The sequence below is a fragment of the Poeciliopsis prolifica genome, unplaced genomic scaffold, assembly GCF_027474105.1.
Source record: "Poeciliopsis prolifica strain line A6 unplaced genomic scaffold, Auburn_PproV2 SCAFFOLD038, whole genome shotgun sequence".
Classification (NCBI taxonomy): Eukaryota; Metazoa; Chordata; class Actinopteri; order Cyprinodontiformes; family Poeciliidae; genus Poeciliopsis; species Poeciliopsis prolifica.
Window position 1 is genome coordinate 1,209,989 of NW_026562413.1, and position 10,350 is coordinate 1,220,338.

The window sequence follows — 10,350 nt, forward strand, 5'->3', positions numbered from 1 at the left end:
AATTAAACTGTCAGCTTAGCTGTTGATACGAATCAGTTATTAGTCAGACAGTTTAATTGTCTCACTGTGGTTACATCAACCAAACTGGAGTTTCCAGCACATTTAAATCTCTTATAATACCTGTCAGCCTCTCCTGTTAACTCCGGTTTGAAACTGCACTTGCTTGTCCTGATCTTCCAATGATCTCCTCCATAAACCCGACCACCCACCCACTCTCTGCTTTCATTACTCGCTTTCTGTAGCAAAAGTCCCCGACTCGAGCTCTTTGCACTCTACAGATAATACATTCTGCGTTCAGTGGCGGTGAGAGCTCGCCAGTGGAGGCAATCTGCATTTTAAAATTCTGTCCAAGCTGACAAACCATTTCAGGTCTAACGCTGCAAACACAGAAAGGCATACATGCTTGGTAATTGTGCACCATTCTGTGTCAAGCAGGTCATCCAGAAAGGCAGTGTTTTGTATTCATGAAGAGCGCTCATCATCCTCCTGCTGGATCAATTTTTCAGAATCCAATTGTTTTTTCTGGCTCCGTATCCAAAGAGAAGGAGTTTGAGAGGGACTGCCAGGATAATTGTCATTTGCATTGCAATAAAAACCTGCGTGGGTGGGCGGGAGGAGATTTCAGCATGTCAAAACTTCAAAATGAACTTCATCCAAAACCTAAATTTCTGAATTACTAAACAAATGTAGCTGAAGAGAGCTTCTGCTGCTGAGTCCAGATGTGTGTTAACGCGCCGCGAATGAACCTCAGCAGCCATATGAAAACACACCCTCATAAACGCAACCTTTTTCACCTCAATTCCCGGCAGAACTTGCACCGAGCTCTCCTCTGTGGCATAAAAATGAGACACAGAAAAATGACAGGGACGGCCATTTTGTGTCGGCATGGGAACATGACGACCCATATTTTCCCCCCCAATCCTTTTAACCAGAGTAATTAGGTGATGTCATAGAAACGCACTCTCTGTGATCCTGAAAAGATCAGAACATGAAATGACACATTTTGACAAAATTGAGAAACATCCACTGTCACAGACAGAAGATTCAGAGGCTGGTCTGAGGATGTTGCTGCATGAGTCAGGCTAATTTGCTGATGTTTACTTCCCTGAATCTACAGTCAAATGAAGACTGTCACCAATTTAGTTCAGCTCAGCCATTAGAGAGCTTGGTCCCTTTTGCTGTGAATACAAATGAGAGGTTTAATGGCAGATTATCATCATGTTCCCCTCCCCTAAAGAAGAAAAAAGCACTGTCTATTTACATAAGTGGACCCTGTTGGTGTGAATCATGCAGAAGCCCAGCGGTGCTCCATCCAGTGTGTCTCCTTACATTAGCCTCTTCGAGCCCCATTGTTAGTCAATGCAGCCCCGCTGCTGGAGTTGTTCCTCAACCTGAGAGCTCTTTCTTTGCAAACAATGCAAGTGAAGTGTTTCCTGTAATTAGCACTGCATAGATCTACCTTCTCCTTTCAAATCAAGACTCAATAAAAAGCAACGTGTTCACTGCTTTCTTGATACGTTGCCTGTAAAAAATAAAATAAAATAAAAACCTCCAAAAAACATGTAATTACTTGCTTTAATTTAAAAGTCATTTAATGACAAGGTGAAGCAATTTCAAAGGCAATCAGTGAGTAACAGTAACATTAGTGTGAAGAGATGAATCGCTAAGCGTTTCCTCCTAATTAGCTGTGGTTAATTATCGGGCTGATTATACAGACCTACATTTAATGTTTCCAGCAGTGTGTCAACTCAGTTCACAGCAAAATGCACTAAATGTTTGATTTATGTGTGCAACACAGAGCCATTTACACCTAAAAAACCTTTTTACATTTTGTCACATTATGACCAAATGTATATTGTAGCGATTTTATGTGGCACTCCAACACAAAGTAGCACATAATTGTGAACAGGAAGGAAAAGGACTAATGGTTTTCACAAGTGCTTACAAATAATGATACGAAAAGTGGGGCATGCATTTGTTTTAAGTCAATCCTTTGTAGAACCGCCAGCATTTAAGGCTGCAGGTTTTCTTGGTCTGTCCACCAGCTGTCCACATCTACAGACTAACATTTTCATCCACTCCTCTTTGTGACGAGTCAGTCACACCATCTATGAACATTAATATGCAATTGCTACAGATTCTCAATTAAAGTCATGACTTTTATTGAGTCTTAAGTATTTCACAGCATCAAACTGGTTTTCTTTCCCAGCACTTAGTTTCCTTCTGAAGTGGCAGGAGGGGGATTGAAAACTTGGTTTCGCAGCAAGCGATGAACATCAGTCGGGGAATGTTATGACCCACCAAAGTAAAACTTAAGTTTCACAAACATCACATATTTTAGTCCAACTTCAGTTAAAACAGCAGAGATGGCCTCTTCAAAACAAACTTCAGGTATACACCATGAGGAAAAAGGAGTCAGGATCTTAGGCCGTTTGTTTTTGGGGTTTATTTTAGTGTCTTATTTTCATTAGGTCAGTCTTGTTTCTGTTTTTATGTTAGATCAGTTCTTTCTTAGCAATTCTAGTTTATTTTTTTTTATCAAGTTATTCTTTGTTATTCTAGTTTTATTATGTTTCTCAAGTCTAGTTATTCTTTATTGGTAGATTAATTTTCCTAGTTCCCCGGTCGTGTAGGCTCCCTCACCCCCTGTGCCGCTTTGTCTGTCTCTCTGTCTCCTCAGCCTGCCGGCTGCTGTCTCCTCTCACACCTGCAGCCTGTTTGTCAATCAGCCCGGTCTATTGGTCCAGCATTCACACTCCCAGTATTTAATCAGTCGTCTGTCATTCCTCCCGTTAGATCCTGTTCCCCGATCACGTGCCTTGTGCTTTTGTTCAATTCTGACAGGGATTTTTTGTTTGTTGTTGTTCTCCTCTGGCTCCCTTTGCTCTCATGGCTGTTTTGTAAGTTTTCTTTGGTCTTATTTTTTCATTAAGTCTTCAAATCTTCTTGCTGCCTCAGAATTTGGTTTCTCTTCATCGGCACTTGACAACATGAGGGTGTGAGTTAGAAACAATCACACACACACACCCACACACACACACACACACACACACACACACACACACACACACACACACACACACACACACACACACACACACACACACATAAGTAATAATATAAAAAAGTTTCTTTCTTCTTCAGAGTTTTTGAAGTGTTCAACTAATAGTTGTCAGAGTTTCCCACTTGAGTTTTGGATTTCTGCAGCTCCTCTTCTGAATAAAAAAAGTAAAAAAATAACTTTTTCCTCAGCCTGTCACCTGTCAAAATGGTGAGAACTAAACTAACTAACTGAGATATTTCAAGGCTGAGGGAAAAGGCACAAGTGCATTAGCTAGGATTACTTGTTTTCTCTAAAAAATCCACCAGCTTCACATCATGTCTCCACTTTTCCTTGTGTTGTTAAAGCACCAGCAAAAGCGATTCTCCTTAATCCACAAAAGTGTATTCATACCTGGGAGTCAAAATTTGAAGAAACTTGTAGCTTGTGGTATCCCTGCAATGAGATTCACACAAAGCATATGCAGCTGCACTTATTAACATCGACTCAGAATAATACACAGAATACAAAGAATACTGTGAACGCCTGCACATCTGCAATGTGAGCAAAAGTAGGAGACAAAGAGCATCTTGGAAGGAGGTGGATCACAATGAGGAGGAGGATGGAGGAAAATTTGCAAACACATTGTTAGATAACAAGAGCGTACAAGACCAAGAATGAAAGCAAAAGTGAGGAGGCGTGTGAGAGAAGAGCTTTAAAAAGACGTGTATGAGGGGGACAACTTGAAAAGCAAAGTGATGTAGGAGAAATAAAGGGAAGGAGGCAAATAACGTAAGGAGGCAATAAATATGTTTCAGCAATAAATGATGCAGGAAGACCTTTGGACCGGTAATTAGTCGACATGTAGCTTTTACTGACCTGTAATTATGGCTTGCTCCCTTGGGCAAATTGAAATTTTAGAGAGCAATACATCTTTTCCCCAACACTGCCACATTCTAGTAAGTGGGTTGTGAGATATTGCAGGTGACTTGCAGACAAACAAATGTACAATGCAGCGGCATCTCTGGGGGCAAGCAGAAAGGACCGGGAAGCAGCAAGAATGGATGGAGTCCGTCTCGTTTGCTCCCTCCAATTTATGTATCGAGGAAGTTTAATAACGAAGGAGAGAGCCATGGAATCGAGGTGAAGAGAAAACTAATGTGTAAACATAAATATAACCGAGGCGGAGTGAGGAGCAGTGGAAGCAGGGAGGGACGCCAAATAAAAACTAGGCAGCTGGCAGAGACGAAGGTAGATGGGGAAACGAATAAGAAGCACAGAAGGAGAGGCGCGAGATGTAATAAGATGCTCAAATGAGACACAACATACAAGAGCAGGAGGAGCCAGAGAAGCATAGTGCAGGTCTGAGGATGGAGAGACGGAAGAAAATGGCAAATATAGAAAGTTATGAGGAGAGATTATTACTGGAATTACATGAGGATATTTAGAGCCACTGAGGAAGAAATACATGGCGAGGTAACACCGAGATACCATGAAGTTGTCTTCAGATGTCACATGACAAGCAAATACAGAGAATATCTGTGTGAAATCTGATTTATGGGGGATTAAGAGGTTTGTTAGAGAATATTACAGCTTCATGAAAACATAAACATCCCACAGACAAACGTTCAATCCATCAACTGAAAGGATGAACTACCAAGATATGATCGTTCACATGAACTGACAGCTTGGACAAGGAAAGGATTTATCAGAAAATCAGCTGACATGTCCATGTTGACTCTGGAGGAGCTGCAGGGATCCAAAGCTTAGCTGGGAGAATCTGATAGCAGGATTGATCCTGCAAGATTCGAAAGAAGAAAGTCATGAGAAGTTTTGTTTAAGGGAAACAGAAAGGTGACAGGGAAAGTGTGCATGTACAATGATGAGCATTATGTAGCATAAAGCTAACACCCCAAACAAACCTCCTCACTGTGGAACATGATATTGACTGAATCATGCTGTAGAAATGGTTTTCTTTTGTAGGGGCAGAGAAGCTGGATCTAAAATCAGCTTAATCTTGGAAGAAAGCCACAAGTCTCGTGACCAAATCATAGTAATTTTTAAAACGACCTAGTCAAAGTCCAGGACTTAAACAAGCCATGAATCTGTGGGGAGGTTGAAAACAGATGCTTTCAGATGGTTCAAATGAGCTAGAAAAGCTGCAAAGCTGGAAGAGGCATGCCTGAAAAAAACTTTGATTTAATTGTAGTAATGGGCGGTTCTATTTACTATTAATTCAGGGGAATTCACCTTTAATCCATCCGTCGTCTAAACCTGCTTATCCTTGAAGAGTGGAGAAAGACATGCAACCATCCCTGTCACTAATTTCTGATTTTAATTAGTAGAAAAGTTAGATAACTATGTCTTGTTTTCCTTCCACTTCACAGTAATACAGTGAATCCTAAAATATTTCAAAGTTTGTAATTCTTGGCTGAAATAATGTGAAACAATTTAATAATTGGCATTAGTTTAGCAAGTTAATGTAGTACAGAAATGGGAAACAAAGTGAATTTCCCATGAACCATTTCAGAGGCACAAAAGATAAAGCAGATTAAAGAAACCTTTGGAATCAGGGGGAAATTAAAGATTGTGCTCACAAAACAAATACCAGAAAACATTGAGGGAGAGAAAAGGATGGTGTGAGAAAGGACGGTGGCCTTTATCGGAGAGAGAAAAACAGAAATCAAATCCTGGAATGTAAAAAGTACCTCTTAGAAAGGAATAGACAGATGCAGAGAGGAATAAAGGACGGACCTGACACTCAAATGTAAATAGGAGGCGAGGTTGAAAACGGTGCACGCTGGTGGATTCCTCAAAAGCCCCTTCAATATGTATGAGGCCAACTACATAGAATACAGCAGCCACAAACAAGCGACCAAAAGAGGAGAGAGAAGAGTGGCGAGGCAGGTCGAGCCGAAAAGAAAGAGCTCTTCTCCTGTCAGACGACTTTACTTTGCGTCATTGCAGTCTGAGTCCAGAGAAAGAAGACCACCCAGGGTCTGTGTTTACATCCCCTGCTTTTTCCTGACACAACAGCCAGAGAGGCTGTACGGAGGCCTCAGAGGGAAGAAGCATCTACAACTGAACACTTAAGTCAATTTACATCATTACAGCACACACAAGACCCAAGGGGAAGAGGAACAGAAATCCTATCGGTCTGTAAACAGCCCAGCAGCATATTTCACTTACACAATAGGACTTTTAACCGAGGGTTCTATCAGTCTAACAGGAGCCAGCTGTGCTCTTTCTTCCCCAGGAGAGAAAGCTAAGTCTTAATGAAAAGGTTTGAAGTTTCAGATTTTTATGGGGGATGCTTGCTGCACCTTATCCCAGAGTCAACATAACCAAATTTGCACAGGAACACTTAGTATCATTAATCTTAAGGGCTCAGAATGTCTTCATTTTCGCTTATTAGTCCAGCAAAACAAGTGGAGCTAGAAAGGACTTGTCCTGCCTTCTAATGAGAAGCAGCAAAGTCTGCAAAGTGACTCATTCTGGGATTGAAAAGCCTTTTGAAGACTTTGGAAATTGACAAAATCCCACCAGAAAAGGGAAAGTACCATATTGAGAGATGAATCATGAGTCTAGGTTTGCTCAACCCTCAGCTTGACAACAAATCATTTGTGATCTAAAATGTACTGTCCAGTCATGACAGTGACAGCTTGTAAGTTCAACTCATATTTCTCTAACAATGTTCACCCTGAGCCCTGAAAGCCTCAGGGTGAAATCTGGTCCATTCTCTTCTCAGGTATAGATGTTTACGAGACATTTTTGCGAAGCCCCGGTTAAGACTTGAGTCTTGGAAGGGCAAGTCCAAGTCAAGTTAAGTCTCAAGTCTTTCACCTCAAAGTCAAATCAGGTTTCAAGTCTCTAAAAACTGAACTATAAAGGGCCCTTGGTATTTGCGGGGGTTAAAGGGCACAGCCGCCTGTGAATGGCTAAAATCTGCAATTACTTGAGATCCCCATAAAAACACTTACGGCTGCCTACTTTAATCATTGAAAAACATTATGTATACTAATATGTATTGAATTGCACAATGAAAACCATCTTGCTAAAATCTACAGGCTTTCTTATCTCCACTCTCGGGGATAAAGCCAATCGCTGCCAAGGAAAATAAATGTCATTTCACCTAATTATTACAAACTCTTGATAGTCTAAAATCTGCTTTAAGCTCCTTCAGGGACAACAGAAAAAGACGAAAATTCCAACTTCCATTTTCTAAGACGAGAAGGAAATAGGATTTTAAATTATCCAAAAACAAAATTGCACAATAACCATATATTGGTATGTCTGCAGTTCAGCTGTACTCTCTGCCTTTTTAGACAAACAGCAGTCAAAGGCAGTTGATTACAAATGCCTGCCACACTTTAAAAATATCTATATTTTTTTTTAACCAAATTTTGAATATCAATGTATTACATTCATTTCACTTGACAATTATGCATATTTTCCTTTGATTAAAGAGAAATATGAATAAAAAGTTCCATTGAAAACATTTTGTTTTAAAGCGACAACATAGGATGGCTCTGTGGACTCAAGTACCAAACAGAGTTAGAGTCAAATCTAGAGCTACAATTTGATCTTCATGCTTTGTTAAGGAGTAGAAAATCTTTACAGACCCTTTCCAACACTGAAACACCTTAAGAAGCAAATGGAAAGAGAAGAAACTTCAAAAGTAGTCATTTCAAGAACAAGTGCATGGTACGTATGACAGTTACAAGAGAAACCACTTCCAATAGGAGCTGATAGTTTACATCAGCAGCTACAGTGGAGTTAAAGATTCCTGTTGCCAGATGGGAAATCAAATCATTCCAGCTCTTCTACTTCAATGTGACTTTTCAGAATCTGTTTGTCTTCTATAATAGCATTTGATATCTGAACACTGCTGATAGGAGATAACAATAAAGCTAAAATAAATAAATAAATCTGCAGCACAGACAGAAGGCTGGATGTATACAAACCGAGCGACACTGCTGTAAATTGATAGCGCCCTGCGCTTTTTAAACATGGAAGTGTGACAAAAATAATCGCTGCACCAAAAGCCTGCAGGTACTATTAGATAGCGGTAAATTCGTCTGACATGAATGGAGTGCCTGTGCGCATGCTAAAGATGTGTTTATATAAGTCTGTTTATGTATGCCTGAGCAAAGTGTTTGCATGTGTGGTCTCAGGCTGCAGCGCCACAGACTCAGCGTCTTTGTGCAAGTGTGCCACTCTGAAATCTGATTATTAGCAATTACCCCACCCTCCATTCAACAGGCACATGCTGCCACTCTACTTTATTACCTCAAGCAATAATAAAAAAAAAAGACTTTTACGACCTCTGACCTCACTCCCTTTTCTCCATATGAACAGTCGGCCCTCTGCCACAGCGTGCTCCTCAAGCCAAACGCCCGTCTCTTTCTAGGACAAATATAAAACCTTAAGGACTTATTTTTTATTGCCTCGTTTACCCTCCTTCTGCCACTTTGGTTTTCCCATTACTTAAAAAGCGGAAGGTAAAATGAATTTTACAGCCTATCTGTCGCCCCAGAGGTCTCACTCCCTCCTTCGAAAATGGCTCACTCCACCGTTTTCCCTCCTTCTCATTACTTAACCCCGATTAGAAATGAATTTTACTGCCCATGCTCTTTCTTCTCGCTGTCCTGTGGTTACTCATCGACACTGCAGCCATTGTTTGTTTTCCTTTGCAGTCTGGAAGAAAAAGAGAATCTATTTTACAGCACCCTCTACTTCATCCCCCTCTGATTTCTTGCCTTTCTACTTGTTAAAAAAATGTAGGTCCAGAATCAATTTTTTGGCGTCTGTTTTACGGCCCCTGGACTTTTCTAAAGGAGCGACACACTTCGGCCCCTCAGTGAAAGCCTCACAGCACATTAGCATACAGGTGGTGTCTTTTGTCCTGATCGGAGGCACACTTCTGCTCCATATACTGCCCATGTGTCCACTTCAGACGCCCACCAGTAAGGCTTTGTGAAAGGGCTGAGGGTATTAAAAGGTCACTTAAGATAACCAAACCTTCTGTTGCCACACCTCCTCAGACACCTACTGCTGTAGCGCCATTTTGTCTCAGTGCAACCAGATACGTCATCTATTTAATGTGAGTTATTTGATCAACAACAAGAAGAGTACAGATGTGATATGGTTCAAAAGTTTAAACAACTAAAATTGTAATTATGGTTTCACCCTTTCTTCTTTGGAAAACAGTTTAATCAAATTGAATAGTTTGTTTAATTGTTACCACAGATGTTTGATTGGATTTAGGTCTTAACATTCACTGGGACAAACACAACAATATTGTGTCCAAGTTACTTCATTGGGGCTGTTCTCCTACGAGACAGAAACCTCCTCCCAAGTCTCAAGTGTTTTTAAGTCTCTTACATATTTCTTTCCAGGATCATCCTATAATTTTGCTCCATCCATATTGCCATCATTTCCGACCAGCTTTCCTGTCCCTGCAAAAGAAAATCGTCCCCACTCTATGACTCACAGTAGATCATAGTGTCAAAAAATGCTAAAAAGTTTCATTTTCTTCTCATCTGTTGTTATTAAACATGTTTGCTGTTTCCATTATATTATCTGCAGAAAACTGAAAACATCTCATCAAACTTTGCTTCAACAATGTCTTTCTTTATGTTTGTCTTTCATAAAGGCCAAATGTGAAGAGAATAATATCTTGAACATTACTTCCAACTAAGCTGTGGATATCTATTTGATACTCTGATTAATGCTCCCTTTGCCCTCCCTGTTAGTTCAGTTGGATGAGCGTTTGTTATGGTAGAGTTACAGTTTCCATTCCTAAAAGATGTACTGAATAGAGCTATATGAGATGTTTAAATATTAAGATCTTGTTTTATAACCTTGCGCAGCTTTAAATGTCACATATTTCCCCCTGATCTGTCTTCTGTGCTTCATTTTTGTTTACTAATGTACTTTAACAAAGCTCTGAGGGCTTCACAGAGCAGCTTTATTTATACTGAGATTAAGCTAATAACTATTTGCCTTTGAAGACAACTGGCTGTGCTCAATTTTATTTTGGATAATCAAAGTAAAAGGGGATTTCATTGGTAAAAAAAAAAAAGAAATCAAAAACATGTAATTTTACTTCCACTTAATTACTATTTTGTAGTTTCTCTTTGCTCAACTGCTAATCAAATTGACTAAAGTTTATGGTAAAGTTTGTTTGAATAGGACAAATGTCGATGGGTATGAATATTTTTTTGCAAAGCACTGAGGAAAGTCATTAGTCTAACACTGAACTGTGGCCCTTCCCTGCAGGCTGTGGCTCAGTCTGGATGCACACTGTG